Consider the following 17,328-nt stretch of genomic DNA (forward strand, 5'->3'; position numbering starts at 1 on the left):
ATCCAGGAGGAGGGATATTGTTGTAGGTTACTGTAGTAGTCAAGTTGGAACAGAATTGAAGATCTTGAAAATTGTTCTATGCTAGCAAGGATTTATGGTTGCTGAAACTTCTACAATGGGCTTCTATGCCTAGGGAAGAGGCCTACCAAGTTTGGTTGTCATTTGACTTGGTATGCAAAAGTTACAGGGAAAAGAAGGTCGATGTTTGTCCAAGACTGCGTGTAGTAAAATACAGTTGCAAGCTATGCAGAAAATGTTAGGGTCTGAAATATTTGAAATTTAGTTATGAGTTCTTCACAACTCTTGTAGATCAAAATTAAGGCTACAAATTTGTAGAAGAATGCTCAACAATCCAAGTTACAGATCAAAAGATAGGTGCAGTTTTCTACAAGGTGGTCCTATAGGACAATTTTTTGGGCACAAAGAGATTGAATCTAAAGGATGTAAAGTATTGTATGTGATATATACTTTAACAAAGGTCGATAGGACTGACATGAGGATACCTGGAGAAGGGAAAATGTGCAAAGCGTTTAAGAGAAGAGATATAGAAGAGTGTGCAGTGGAGGACTTAACAAAAGAAAAACAAATATGATAGGGTAGATGAAGATGCACCCTTTTCCTTTCTAGGCAGCCTCAAGGCCTAGTGCTATTCACCTTGGCCACACATGTACATTTTCATCCCTTTGATGCTTGGGTGGTGCTCATTAAGCCCCATATACCTTCTTTACTACTCAATGAAGTACCTAGGATTGTTACTTGACAAAGGGGAAGCTTATTTCTTTCTATTTCTTACTACGGACAGTTGTGGTGCTGCCTAAGATTAGAGTATCATTGGGTGGGCTAGAGGCATGCATCGTCCTCTCTCTTTTCTAAGCCATGATTCTCTAACTCATAGGTGGACTACTAGAGAAAACTTCTATTTGTAGGATTAGAGATGATGTCTATATAATTGAAACAAAAGGGTTCTATGGAAACAACCTGTGTAAAGATACAATCCAAAGTTCTTTGAAGAGGGCAAATGGAACCATTGTTCAATCAAAAAAGGTCTAGAATTAGCCATGCTGAGAGTTTGAGGTTTGATACATATATACTACCTTAACAGAATTAACAAATGTACTAGTTTGTCCAGCCACCAAACAGATCTAAAAATTAACAATATTGATTGATATGTAAATTGCTTCACTTGTTGGTGTCAGAATCTGCAAGACTTGTCTAATATTATCAGATAGAATTTGATGGGTGCTGTAGGGAAAGAAGTTGTTAATGACAACGACAGATGTGAAGGTTATTAAAGGAGCTGATTGTAGATTACAACACAAAAAGGGATTGTAATTCGATGAGGCCAATCAGTCAGTAGCCTGTAGCTAAGGCGAGCCACCCTCCTTCTACACCCTCTCTGCCCAATTAGCAAGTTCTCCAAAACCAAATAGGCCTAGATTAAGAATGTGTAGCATCCAATAAACCAACCCCCTTTGGGAGAGGGGGGTGTATGAAAGCAAACTTCAATTTATATTTGTATATCTAATGTGATCGACCATAGGTTAATGATGTGGATATTTGATCTTGGCATATTCCATGTGATATACAAGTTATTTAAAGCCAAAGGAGATTTCTTGCATGTATGTGTGTCTTCTTGGTCAACTATCCAATGGATATTCAAGCAAGTAGGAGACTACAATGTACAGGTAGGGATGAATTGAAGATGTCTAAAATTATTTTGATTTAGAGAGGATTAATGGTAACCGACACATCCAAAATGGGCTTTTATACCTTGGGAAGGGTCCTACAAAGTTTGGTTAATATCCCAGTTCGTATGCAAGAGATACAGAGTTTTGAAGGTCGATGTCTAGCTAGGACTACATGTTATAATGAACAGTTGCAGGTTGCGCATAAAATTTTAGGGGCTGAAATCTTCAGAGTTTGGTCCAAGTATCTTCAGATAAGTTGTAGATCACGTGCAAGCCTACATTTTTCTTTTTAAATCTTGGTGATTTGAGTTATGGTTCAAAAGATGCAGCAGTTTTCTACAGGGTGGTCCTATAGGATAGTTTTCTACGCAAGATCATACTGAATCTAATGGATGTAAAGTATTGCATGTACCATATGCTTTGATAGAGACATTTGAAACTAAGATGAGGTCTTTTATCCCCCTCTCTTGCCAACCTATCACAAAAGTAGCTCCTATAGAAGAATCTGCAACAAAGACAGCTAGCTTGATGTAGACAATACGAGTCCCAAGACTAGGAAGACCATGAATTGAGAGAAAATAGAAGCCCAAGTCAAGAACATGTAGGGCCTCAAAAACAAAGCTCAATGAACGGTCAGACAATAGAGGCAAGGTACCAACATCACTAAAGGCATTATAGGAGAATACCAAAGATATAGAGATTTCGACTTTTTCTTAACAATAAGATGCATTAATGGTAGTTACAAATGCAATATTAGCACAGATGGAGCACATGACATGTAGGATGCAGAAAAACTTGATGATGTAGAGGAAACTATGGAAGAGATTTCAGATGATATAGAGATTCAGGATGAAAAAGGAGCTTGAACATGACCCAGAGTTTGATGATGCAACTATGAAGACTGAAGATGTAGATGCTACAAAGTTCGAAGGAATGAATGATACTGAGAAAGAGAATGTGGATAATGTTAAGGGTAAACAAATAATAGAAAATACATGAGAGACGTTGATGCAGGTTATAGAGGATACCATTGTTTAGGATGCAAAGAAAGATGACCTAAACAAATTAAGTAGGTTAATGACGTGGATCTTTGATCTTGGCATATTCCTTGTGATATGAAAGCTATTTAAAGCCAAAGGGGATGTCTTGCATGTATTTATGCCTTATTGGTCCACTATCTAGTGGATGTTTGACCTAAGAGGGCGATATGGCTGTTGCAATCTACAGTGGACAAACACAACTGAAGTGAAGATGTCTAAAATTATTTTAATTGGGAGAGGATTAATAGTGATAGACACACCCAAAATGGGATTATATACATTGGGAAGGGTTCTAAAAAGTTTGGTTAATATCTGAGTTCGTATGCAGGAGATACAAAGTTGGGAAGGTCGACGTCTAGTTAGGACTACATGCTGTGATGAACAGTTGCAGGTTGCGCATAAAATTTTAGGGGCTGAAATCTTCAGAATTTCGTCCATGTGTCTTTAGAATAGGTTTTATATCATGAGAGGGGCTATATTTTTCCTTTTTAAAGCTTGGCGATCTAAGTTATGGCTCAAAAGATACGAGCCATTTTCTACAGGGTGGTCCTGTAGGACAATTTTCTGAACATGATTAGATTGAATCTAATGGATGTAAAGTATTGCATGTGCCATATGCTTTGATAGAGACATTTGCAAGACTGACATGAGATCTTGTAGCCCCGTCTCCTATCAACCTATTACAAAAGTGTTTCTTATAGAAGAATCCGCAACAAAGATGGGTAGCTCGATGTAGACAATACGAGTCCTGAGACTAGGAAGACCATGAATTGACAAAAGAGCCCAAGTCAAGAACATGTAGGGCCTAAAAAATAGAGCTCGAAGATAATAGGGGAAAGGTACCAACATCACTAACATGCACCAAAGAAACGTCACCAGCAGTGATGATACCCTCGGATGGACAGAAAAACCTATAGTAAATCACCTTGCAGAGTCATAGGACTAAGGGGAGTATAGAGGCCTCGAACGGATTACCTAAGGGATGTCCACTCAAGAATGGGTGAGCCAATCCTATGAACCAACTAGGAGGCAATAGCAAGGATATTAAAGGCATCATAGCCTACCAAAAAAGAGCAACCAAAAGCCATGGGATAGGCATACAAGCAATAGGGGATGGTAGCTTGATGACAAAGAAAAGAGATTGCCACATGAAAGAAAGGACACTATAATCGCTAAAGAACCTCCTCATGATCCTCAAAATCCCCCTTTGAAAAAAGAAGGGCCAAAGAATCCATAACCACATCTTTGAGATAGCTTAAAAATATGGATTGAAGATTGAAATGCTATCAACAAGGTTGAATATCACCAACAGTTATCTTTTACCATGGCCTTGTTTTGGGTGTGGGTATTACTTTATTCACTTTCAGGCTTTAGCTACTTTCAATGATTTGGAGTTGCACTAGGAATGCAAGCATTTGCAATCTCAAATTTTTCCATGGGATTCTTTTGGGTGCGGGCATTAGTGATGCAGGAAAACACATGAGCATAGAATGAGTTTTCCACTAGCTATAGCATTTTTATAGATCCAAGCCTGCTATACTAATCATCAACTTCATTCGTGGTATCCAAAGCTCTATGTACTCTAAGAAAAAAGCCTCATAAACTCCATGTGTCTGCAACCCTTATGTATGTAACTATGGCTTACAATGAAATGTCAAAAATGTGTACCTTGTAGCATGTCATGATACTCTTCATCTTTAAGTTTTACTACAACATCATGTAGAGCATCTTCATGTTTTTTCTTTACAGTTAAAAATCTTTCCAAGTTGCACAACTCCTTGTGTATTCTTGCTGACTCTTTCCCAACCTATCACACATATACCAACCAGAGTGTTTGATCAAAGCACAATGAAATCATGTGTCGTCATATGTATATAGTGAAACTTGCAAGGTGCAAGTCTGGCCTTGAACTCAAAACATTAACATACAATATGTAGCTTGGTAGGAACTGATTCAAGTTCTGCATCCAGTTGCTTCTCTTCTAATACAGTGTTTGGATGATGTGTCTCTTTCTTAAACAAAGAAGAATTCTATTGAGAAAAGAAAAGCCTGTAAATTCCTTAAGACTACCTGACCAAACACTGTAACAATACGTGTTGGCATAAGAAAGCTTAAACATGCACAAAGTTTAATTGTAGCTTTAAAAATGGGAAAGTAGAGTGATAACAAGCCCACAATTCAGTTGCACACCTTTTTAACACTAGAAGATTCAACTGGAGATGTGAAGCAATTAGTTCGACAATATTCCCCCCACCGATCAGGTACTTTTCTAGCTTTTCTTGATGATTATTGAACACTACAACAAAGCCCTTTAAGACAACACAAATAATTATTAAGAAAGACCTGCACACGGAATAGAAAGAGGCTCAGCAATGTCTGGTTGATTTGCTCCGAGGAAACACGTACTTGAATTATCAAAACACACACACACACACATAAATATCGAGGCCATAAGTAAGTAAATTGTACAATTTGGCTAGGAAAAGAAACTGCTCCAGCTAAATATTCAATTTTAATACCAACTAAAGTCCACGACATTGTCTACTCTCAAAGATTTCTTATCAAGAATACCCATGGTCTCAGTCTCATACACATTGATTGCATTCTTGCCTATCCAATAAAAATACTTATTATCTTTGCCTCCTGCCCATCTGCAGCAGAAAGAAAGCCTCCATTAATCTCAGTTAACTTAAAATGATAATAGAGAAACAGAGAATAACTATACCTAAACATTGGCCAAGAGACACCTACCACACCCCTTGTTCCACGAGTTGCAAAATCATATGCACTTCCATTAGATTCTCTAAGCACTTTCCTAGTCCTCACAGCATAAATATTAAGTGTCACCCTCTGGATAAACATATCTAGACATCAGTAAACACTTGTGCATGCAGTTTTCCAAAGAACAAAAAAATTCATCAATAAACTGTGTATCTCTAAGGTTGCTTGGTTCATGACTACTATATGTCACGATATATTTCTCTCCTAGAGAAATGTCAATCAACCTAATTTAAAGAGCAGATCACAGAATTGATACAAGAGAAAACATTCATATTCAACAACATTCCCAACTTACAAACCATAGACCAGAGAAGATGAGTCATACTTGAGGATGAATGTATCGCATTATTTGGTTAAAGGTTTGGGCACCACCCCATATAGCTATACCTTGTCTATGAATTGTGGCAAGGTAAGACCAAAGCGGAGACCATTGCATAAAGCTCTCTATCCAAAACTATTACAAAAGCTAGTTGTCAATATACAACATGTTCTTTTGCTACAACCATCTAAATTGTAGAAAATTTGACTTATAGAATGGTGGTAAATAAGGTCGGGTTTCCCTAATCTGACATCATTCCAATAAACTTCAGTCTGTGATCCAAATTGAATGACAAATTGGTCTCGACCTCCTTCATCCGTCAACCAAGTAAAAAGATTTTCATGAATACACGTAAATCAGGATGAGATCATACCTTCTCTGATCCAAACCAAATGACAAACTGGTCTTGACCTCGTTCATCCGTCAGCCAAGTTAAAATATTTTCTTGAATACATGTAAATCAGGGTGAGATGATACATGAGCAATCTAGAATGGTACAATGCACCTACCAGAGGAGAGGAGAAGATAAGGAGAATTGATTAGTGCAGGTGTAGTGTAGCCGGAGTGGGTTAATGGATAGTTAGAAATAGGAAGGAGAAGCTTGATGTATAATAGTGGAAGCTTCTCTATATGATGAGAATGAAGCTTTTAGTGTATGGGCTAGTACAACGATTGAAGGCAGCACTTTGCTGGGAAACCCTCCATATTAATATTTTTTTAAAATTGTGTTTTTCCTTTTGAATTTTGAATAGAGCACGCATGTTTATCACCCAAAGACATTCATTTGGCACTTTCATAGACTTGTCAAATTCATCAAACATGTTGATTGCAAAAACATGGGACTTATCCAATTTGTAGCCATTAGTTTGTTCTCTAGCTATTTGAGCCTCCTGAAAGCATGAAAATTGTATAAATTATAAGTTGAAAGACCAATTGTATGATCCAAATGTGGACTTCTATGTATACCACACAAACACAAATCAAACAACAATCCACAAATTGGCATTCATATTTGAGGCTGTAGCTAGACCTAAGGCATTGTGTACTCTATAAAAGCATAGCCTTTAGTCTTTTTAGTTTCTTCATCCTTGGGCATTCAAAGGCCATGCTCTCTAATAACTCCAACTTGACCAGAAATCTTTCAAACCACACCCTCAAGCTTCTCGTATTTTTCTGGAAACATTTGGCATCAAGAAAATGGTAGCCACGCACACCTCTTGATCTCGAAATCTTCATCGGGGAGTAAGCTAATGTCGTCATGGTTGACTTGGGAGAAGTCAATGTTAAGCTGGATGTCATCCTCATATAGGAGGTCAGGGGTGAGGCAATGGGGAGCCTACAGCAACTCGATGAGCTGCACCATAGCCGCGAGCTCAGAGGAACAACACAGAGAGGGGGACGATAGGCCCTCCAATCAATCCTTATACAAATAGAAATTCTAATGATTCCAGTTTGAAGCTTGGCTCTTTGAGCATGTTTTAGTTTTACACATACTTGGTGTTTTTTTTTCCTCCAAATTTTCATAATAGTGAAATTATGTGTGAGACAGCTTTACTCATGACACATGGGTAGACCAAATTTCTCGACACCCGTTCAAACGTTTGCAATGGTACCGGTTGGGATATCTGACCACTTTTCCATGTTCATTAGCAATCTCTAGGTGTTCTCATAGAGCCTTGTTAATCTTCTATTATTATTATTGTTATTTTTATTATTATTAGAAAGAAGCTTCGTGAGGGAGGACATGTGTCATTCCAAGCCTTCCTTGAGAATGTATTTATGATGGCCATGTGTTGACCTGCATGCCGAACTGCAAACACCCACATGCAATGGGTGCTTTCTTCCATTTGTCTCATATCACATATGCACAATCCCACGATTAAGAGACCCTACAGAGAGTATAAAAGAAGTTATGGGGAAAACAAGGCTCAAACCTTTCATGGCCCTAGCGCCTCAATGAAGGGTAACAACCACTATAAAATCTAAATATTAGATTAACTTTAATATTGACAAATAGAAATTACTATTATAATGATGTCTATATAAATTACATCAATATAAATATAAATTATGTATTTATATTATCATAACATAAGTCTCAGCTAAAAAAATTGATGTATATAAATTTTACTTTTATAAAGATGTTTATAAATTGATGTCTATATATAAATGTATATCTAAAATAATGTGTGTGTGTGCGTAATGATATTAGATAAACCTATTATATATATATATATATATATATATCATGTGAGGAGTCATCTTCATATTCATGATTGAAAGTAGTAGTATTAGTAAGATCATCCAACCTAGATTCTCATCTGAAGAGTTTAGATAGCCTCCATAGATGCCCGTAAAGTCATCAACAAGTTCACAACAATTCTTTTACATGCCATCTAGATGCCACATAATCTCTCAATGAGAGGATTTTCAATGGTATGCTGGTGAAACCTAGATCTTTCTGATAATGTCTCTTCATCAAGGCCAATGCACATGGGAAAATTTTACATCATTTTGTTGGAAGAGAGGCAGAGAGACAAAGTGGAGCAGAAGATGAGCCTTAGCTCATTTTTGTTCTTCTTCCATTCTTCTTCCATCATAATTACTAAAAGAGACTTATACACATAGGTTTGACTAACCAAGACTAACTCTGGTTAAGTCACTAACTACACCAACTTATTGAATGTCACATACATGTACAGCTGTATCCACAGTCACACACATAAAGATAGACTGATTGAAGAGTAACAAGAGCTAGATATTCTAACACTCCTCCTCAAGCTCAAACCATCTGATAAATTCCAAGTAGCTCTTTGCAGTATTTGAACTTTTCTTTACCAAGAGACCTGGTAAATATGTATGCTACCTAGTCTTCAGTCTTCACATAAATCAAGTCAATCTACCCTATAAGAACCATTTCTCTAATGAAATGGTAGTGAACCTCAATATGTTTGGACCTAGCATGGCAGACAGGATTGGTAGCCAACATAACACTACTCAGGTTATCACAATGCAATCTCACTTTTCTTTCTAGCTATATTCCCAAGTCTTTCAGTAGTTTCATCAACCAAACTGCTTCCAAGTCGCTAAGGCAACTCCTCTGTACTCAGTTTTTGTACTAGACAATGGAATAGTAGGCTATTTGTTACTCTACCAACAACTGATCATATAGCTGTCCAGTTCAAATGCAAAACCACTGGTTGACCTCCTATCATAGGCACAACCAACCCAATCAACATTAGTAAACCCTATTAAGTCAATGGATTTTCCATATGCATAAAACAACCCATAATCTATAGTACTCTTTATATATCTCATGATCCTCCTAATTGCATCTAATTGTGGTTTGTGAGGCTTCTGCATGAACTGACTATTAAGCCCCACTACATAACATAAGTTAGGATAGGCAATAGTCAACGGGTAATAGTCAAGTATATCAAGCTGCCCATCATCTGTCAATACATGGTCACATTCTCTATGCCATTCCCAACATCAATCTGTAGCTTGACATTCTGATCAAGAGGTGTCTTCATAGGCTTGCATTGAACCATACCATACTTATGTAACATGTCATGAGCATACTGCTTCTGTAGCAGCCATATACCTTGAGTCGTACAGACTACCTCAATCCCAAGAAAATACTTTAGTTCACCAAGGTCTTTGACTCTGAATTCAACCTGTAAACATGATTTAATTTTAGCAATGCCCTCTTCATCATCTCCAGTGATGATAAGGTCATCTACATAAACCATTAGAAACACATATCCATGATCTGCCTTCTTTGTGAGCAGACTATGATCTGCATCACCCAATCTAAATCCATTTTTCTATAAACAACTATTGATCCTAGAATTCCATGCTCTAGGTGCCTATTTTAGTCCATATAAAGCCTTTTTCAGCTTACATACATGTGTAAGAAAGTCCGGGTGAACTTAGCCTTCAGGCTGCTCCATATTCCTCAACCAAATCACCATTCAAGAAAGTATTCTTGACGTCCATTTTTCATAATTTTTAGCCTTTCCATGATGCCAAAGCAATGATAGTTTTGATTGTTGTCATTTTAGCCACCGGACTAAAAATCTCCTCATAGTCAAGGCCATATTGTTGTGCATACCCTTTTCCAACTAGCCTAGCCTTATAGCATTCTAACGAACCATCTGACTTGCACTTAACCTTGTACGCCCATTTGTAGCCAATGGGGACTTTGCCTATAGGCAACTCATCCAATTCCCATGTCCCATTTCACCCAGGGATGCATACTCCTCATCCATGGCTGCACACCAGTTATCATCTGTAATTGCATCATTAAACTTTGTAGGTTCTTTGTAACTTGCCACACTAGCCGTATATGCATAATGGCGGGCTGAATAACCAGTGTATGCAAACCTTTTAACTGGTTTTTTGACTCTCTCAAATCTCTGTAATTGTGACTCACTCTGAGCTTGCCTTTCATGAGGTGGTACATAACAACTCTGCCTTGCTCCAAGCATCATAATAGGCGGAATGCCCAACTCACTATCCAAACTGTCACTGTTAGATTACTCAAAACCTGCTATAAGTGAACCTATCATATCCTCAAGCATGTTTTCTTTTTCCTTATCCAATCTCCCCCTAAATGACATATTCGTGTTGATGGACGTAGGAGTACAACTCGACAAGCATTCTAACCGACTTATTGTAGGTGACCCATCACCTATAGGACCACTCATGGATGAACTCACTGTAGGTGTATTTTTTGCAATACTAGTGCTGACTCATCCATCAATAGCCACTACTACCGGAGTACCATACCACAATGCGAGCTCATAAAAAACATCTGTGCTAATCAATGTCTCATGTGTAGACGGTACATAACACTTGTAAGCTTTCTGGTCTTGTGCATAACCAAGGAATACGCTCTTGACATCTTTAGAATCCAATTTCTTCCTCTTTTCATCAGGAACATGTACATATGCAATCCTGCCAAATAGCTTCAAGTGTGAAATGTGAGGCTTATGACGATACAACCTCTCATATGGAGTTACATCATGAATCCCTTTTGTAGGGGTTCTATTCTGCACATAGATAGCAATCACTACTCCTTCAGTCCAATAACCATTTGGCAAACTCTTCTCATTCAGCATAGCTCTTACCAATTCCATCAATATCCTATTTTTCCTTTTTTCTATACCATTTTGTTGTGGTGTATAGCTGCAAGTTAACTGTCTTCTTATCCCATGTTTAGCAAGGTACTTGTCAAAGTAATTAGAGACATATTCTCCAACTCCATCTGATCTAAGATATGATTTTTTTTTAGGTCAAATCATTTTTTGTATGCTTGTTGAAGTTCTTGAATGCATAAAACACGTCATCCTTATGTTTTAGTATGTAAAACCAAGTATATCTATTGAAATTATCAATGAAGGATACATAGTAACGAGCACTACCAAACAAAGCATTATGAGATGGACCCCATACATCTGAATGTACCATTTGCAAGGGTCATGAGATATTCTGTACATGTCTCATAAATGGAAACTGTGCTTTCTTTCCAAACTGACATGCATCACATACATGTCCAAAGTCATGATACGTGAACTTAGGCAATCCAAGCACAATCTCCTTCTACTGCATAGATTTCAGCTTTTCTACATTCACATGGCCAATCCGCTTATGCCATATCTCAACATCTTGTATAGTACCATCATCATGTGCAAACATGGCTACTTTCAATTATGGAATTGACGCATCAAGAGTAAACATTCTGCCATCTCTTGGGCCTCTAAAAATCAATTTGCATCCATTACTGTAACGTGTCCCCTAGTATCATCCAGGACACGTCTTAGCAGTCCATCAGAAAGGATGTCTAGAAAGCTCCACCCGGCACTCCCATGGAATGTTACGGGTTTTGTGATCTAGTTCTTCCCGCGTCTGCCACGTAGCGGAAGTATCCTGGCCGTTCCCACTTAGGATCGACCGGAATTAGGGTTTTCCTAATGGGTCACTAGCTAACAGCAACTAGTGTCAGACCCCAGTGAACTACTTTGTGTAGAAACGCCAGGTCCGAAGCGGATTCACGCTGCAGTTGGTTCAAGGAGAATGGGAAACGAGAGGGATGCAAAGCTCAACCTCTCTGCCATGAGGCATAGTCCCATCCCGTTCCCCTAAAACAACGTAAATTGGGTAAGACGTAATTCTAGATCATCGCTCTCGTTATTCTTTTTGATGATGATGATCATTCCACTGTCTTTCGAGATTTTTGAGAAAAGTTCTCGGCTAACCGGGACCATCCAACCATAGGACGGACCCATGGCCCATCCTCCGCACTTTCCTCGGTTTGTTTTAGTTATGTAATTATCTAACACATTAATTTGACATATGACAATCAGCTTCTTTAATTAACCTTGTTAAGCACTGGTTCCTTCACCTAATCTTATCACGTGACATAGAAAAACAACATCAAGAAAGTTCTTTTGACATTTCATCATTTTATCTTTGAAATACAAGGAGTTTTGCCCGTAGGCTTTTCCATAATCTACCCGAAGGCTAACAAGAATCTCCAGGGATCACTATTCCAAGCTTTCGCCCGTCAACTAGTATGCGGGCCTCGAGATCCAATCCCGAGTCACGTTAGCCTCTTGTGCAGGACCCGGAAGGAGAGGGATTTACACCCAGAGCCCCCACTGGCACCCAAGCATCCTCCTGCTCCAAGTAGAACTCAACGGAGAGACCTCTCGCGGTGGGTTCGGTCCACGTTCCTGGCGCGGTCAACAACCCCCTTGGTTAGGGTCAGGCAGGCAGTCGGGGGTAACTGAAGGTGCCTCTCCCTTCAGGCCTTTAACCTGAAGTATAGGTACTTGTTTAATTTGTAGTTCATAATTCAAACAGAGCCCTAAAATCTCTAGTAAGCACAAACATTTTCATTAATCAACCCCGTTGTATGGCAAACTGCTAAGGAAGTATTCTTTCCTTTTTTCCTTGTGAATCAATCACAAAAATGATTTCATACATGTTACACAAGTCCTGCGATGGAATAATCTGTTTAGATTCTTTAGGCTGACGTATCTCAGGCCTAGGGTTTCTTCATTTAGGGACAAACCCTAGTTTCTTATCTTTATGAAATTATTGCTTACGGTAAGGAAAGTAGTAAAGTTTTTAGGGTATGAATGTTTCTATGTTTAGATTGGTTCGGTTAGCTTGTGGAAGGTAATCTTACTTGTCTTGTCATGGTTTTACTATCCTTGTGACAATTAACTTTCCCAATCAATACCATTTAATTTGGCATATAGCATAAATGCCAAAATGATACAAAGGCGACAATACTCCTTGGGACAAAAGGCCTAGCTGAGAATTTAGTGTATACACACTTTATTAGTTTCAAGTCCTCAAATAGTAGGGGAAAAGTATTAATAGATTGTCATCCAGCAATTTCCCATTACATTTTCTTTCCAAATGAGTTCGTATATCTAATTTTTATACTTGTTAATTCCTAATATTTAACTTCCGTTTTCTTTAAAGATGAACTCATGCCAAATAACAACAGTTGCCTTGCTAAGATGTGCAACTAGCAAAGATAACTCCGTAGTAATTTGAGCATCGAAGAAACCTTCCATGAATTTAGCCATTTTACCATGATTCGTTGCGAAAGGAATAAGACTAATGGTGCAAGATATAATTTCTACACTTTAGGAATATATTACTATAGTAAATGGTTAATCTTGCCTATAATTTTATAATGCTTGATGCAATTTGAAGAAAGCTAATTTGTATACATTGTCATTCATAAGCTAACTCCTTCGTAAAAATAACTCGAACAAATATATCTTTCCTTAAAAATTTTTCTTTGCATGATTGTCTTAAATCCAAATTAATATCAAGAAGAAAAACCTAGCTTTGAGGTGAGATATCCACATGGATACCGGGAGATAACCCTCCCGCAGCTACACCTTGGACTTTCTTCGGCGGCATCATAGTTCGAATGTGAGATAGCCTTTTCCTTTTTCTTCTTGGAATTCCACCGTTTTTTCCTTCCTTTTATTTTCCCTTTTTCCCCACTCTTCCTCCTTACGGGATACCATACGAAGTCATGATGATAAATTGGATTTTTAGGACATGGGAGTGTGTGGACACCGGCTTGTTTGATAAGACTAAGAACACAAGCTCAACTATGAGAGCACTTGCACAAAAAGATTTAAAAGTGAGTGAAGGAATTAATGCATGAGGATGGAAGTCCGCAAGGTAGCCTAATGACAAGGTAGGCCTATGGGTGTGAAAAAGAGCTAAGAGGGGGAAAAAAAAAACAGAACAAGGGCTTAGGGGGAAAATTAAAACCGGAAAGGGAAGCAAGGGGGCTTAGGGGGGGAAAATTTAAACCTGGGGGGGGGGGGTAATAAGGACTTTTGGGGGATTAAAATCCGGAGAAAAAAAGAACAAGGCTTAGGGGGGGGATTATACCGGGAGGGGGAGAAACAAGGTCTTACGGGGGTTTAAAACCCCGGGAGGGGGGGGGGGAAATATGGGCCTTAGGGGGGGATTTAAAACCCTAGGAAGGGGGGGGGGGAGAATAAGGGGCTTAGGGGGGGGATTTAAAACCTCAGGAGGGGGGGGGAAGAATAAGGGGCTTATGGGGGGAGGATTTAAAACCCCGAGAGGGGGGGGAAGAATAAGGGGCTTAGGGGGGGGAGAATAAGTAAAGGTGTGGGAAAGGGGCTTAAGAAGGCCCCTTGGAAGCTTCCAAGGGCCTTCTAGAGGGTTTACGAAGGCACGTGGGGGGGATAAAGGACGAATCGTCGACTGGCGGCTGTCGGCCCAGCCTGGCGGCTACTTAGACAGGCGGCGACGGACCAGATTGAAGACGGCGGCGACCTCTCCTAGCTCCACAGTAGCTGCCAGGAGATTGGCGTCTCCTCCCTCCACTCTTGGTGGTTGACGCGGCCTCACGCGGTGCTTCCTCCTCCCTCTTGATCTCCCTGGCAACCAACAGAACTCGTCCCCTTCTTGACTCGTGGTTTTTCCAGCAGAGCGATGGCTACTCGTCTCTCTCTTTTTCTCTCTCTAATCCTTCCCTTCCCCCCACAGGGGTTTATATGGGAGAGGGAGAGGTGCCTCCCCTCCCCCACGTTGCTCGTGCATGGGCTTATTCCCTCTATGACCCCCAGCAAGGATGCTTAGTCATCCTTGCTATTCCCCTCCCCTCCAGCACGACAGTCGCTGGGGGGAAATAATAATAATAAAAAATTTCCCTTATTCTAAAGCTTATCCTTTTGGCTTTCTAGGAGGAGGTTCCTATGTAAATTCTTTTAACTCGTTTATGCAAGTGGAGATCAAGATACGCAGTATGTAATTCGAAAATTACACCATCAGCGTATTTTTGGATGTTAGAATTCCCTTGCATGACTATCACGTGGGTTTAAAAATATTCTCACAATGGAAATATTACATTCTCTCCCCCTTGGAGGAATCGAGATGTCCTCATCTCGAGGTAAACTGGGGATATTGATGGTTGAGAGAGCTTTCATCTATCCAAGTGGCATCCTCTTCCGGATAATCTTTCCACTGGACGAGGCATTCTCTCAAGGTTCTAGATCTTAACTGTCTCTCCCTAACATCTAAGATCCTATTCGGCCTTAGTTCAAGGACTCCTTGACTAGGCATTACAATTTGTTGGTCATCAAGTACATGATTAGGGTTGTGTACATATTTTTTTAATAGGCTGATATGGAATACATTGTGAACCTTTAGGTTCTCAGGGAGTTGCAATTTATAAGCATTGGGTCCTAGGCATTTGAGGATTGTGTACGGCCCACAATACCTTGGACTGAGCTTCTTGCATTCTCCTAGGGATAGAGAACTCTTTTTAGGGCGTATACGAATGAAGACCATGTCTCCTTCTTCGAAGACCCTCTCTTGACATTTCAAATCTGCGTATGCCTTTTGTCTATCCTTGGCTGCTTGTATGTCTTGTCTTATTGACCTTATTTGATCATCCATGTCCTCCAACATTTGTCTTGAAGCTTCAACTCTTAGGGTTGGATTAGAAAATTTTAGGGGACTTCGACAATCATGACCATACAATGCCTGGAAAGGGGTCATTTGAATGCTCTGCTGGTAAGAGGCATTGTAGGCAAATTCAACTAATGGCAAGTATTGAATCCACCTCTTCGGCTCTCGATAGCAGTATACCCTAAGCATATCCTCAACGATTTGATTCACTCGCTCTGTTTGTCCATCCGTTTGGGGATGGTAGGTGGTGCTAAAACAGAGTTGAGTCCCAATAGCATCAAAGATAGCTCTCCAGAAGTGTGATGTGAAGAGAGAATCTCGATCACTAATGATTCTTTTAGGTAACCCATGTAGCTTGAATATCTCCTTGATAAACAATCTTGCAATGTCAGAGGCTTTATAGTTTGTCTTTACTGGAATCAGGTGTGCAACCTTGGTAAGCATGTGAACCACAACCATAATGGAATTATATCCTCCTTGGACTTGGGGTAAGCCCACAACAAAATCCATACTGATGAACTCCCATTTCATTTGGGGAATGTCAAGTGGTTACAGTTTCCCTGGCAACATGACATGTTCGGCCTTAATACGTTGGCAAGACAAACATTCAGTGACATACTTGAGAACGTCACCTTTGAGCCTTTCCCAATGGTAGCTCTTCCTAACTGCATTAAGAGTTTTTGCATAGCCAGGATGTCCTGTGAAAGGAGAATCATGAGCTTCCCATAATATCTTCTGCTTAAGTGACTGGCTTGTTGGTATACACAGCCTTGTTCTGTAGTAGACAAGTCCATTATCAATGGAAAATTCCTGATACTTAGCTTGTAACTTCTGATTCTGCTCCTTGGTAGATATTTCTTTTATCATTGTTTGGTAGGCCAAATCATGGCATGCTTCCTTTCTAGCTAGTTCAAGTATAGGGTTGTTTGGCATAGATACCTTTGTAGCCAGAGATCTGGCCGTTGATGGATTCTGCAAGATTAGGGAATTTAGGAATGCCTTGCAACTGAGTGCATCGGCAACTACATTCTCTTTCCCTGGTTGGTACTTGATTTCAAAATCATATTCCTCCAATACTTCGATCCACCGACGTTGCCTCATGTTGAGCTCGTTCTGGGTAAAAATCCATTTGAGACTCTTATGATCGGTTACTAGAGTAAACTTGTTACCCAACAGGTAGTGTCTCCAAAGCTTTAGAGCATGGATGCCAGCTAATAATTCCAGATCATGCGTGGCATAATTCTTTTCATGACTCTTCAATTTCCTTGAAGAGTATGCTACTGGATGACATTCCTGCATAAGTACACACCCCAAGGCAAGAATGCTGGCATCAGTTACTACCTCGAACTCCTTATTGAGGTCAGGAAGTTTTAGAATAGGTGTTGATACCAAACTTTGCTTCAATTTGTCGAAGCTATTTTGTTCGGGAGTTGACCATGTAATACAAGTCTGCTTCTTCAGTAAGTCTGTAAGAGGTGCTGCAATCAAAGCATAGTTTTTTATAAAGACCCTATACCAT

At 39.5% G+C, this 17,328-nt stretch overlaps 1 pseudogene; it reads right to left on the reverse strand.

The window, feature by feature from the left end:
- Positions 1–4,382: 4,382 nt before the first annotated feature.
- The window catches only part of LOC148022331 (eukaryotic translation initiation factor 3 subunit B-like), a 32,614-nt pseudogene continuing 19,668 nt past the window's right edge, over positions 4,383–17,328 (reverse strand).

Source organism: Lygodium microphyllum, chromosome 17 (assembly GCF_053477565.2).
Source record: "Lygodium microphyllum isolate KBCC chromosome 17, Lygodium_microphyllum_v1.1.10, whole genome shotgun sequence".
In the NCBI taxonomy this organism is placed as follows: Eukaryota; Viridiplantae; Streptophyta; class Polypodiopsida; order Schizaeales; family Lygodiaceae; genus Lygodium; species Lygodium microphyllum.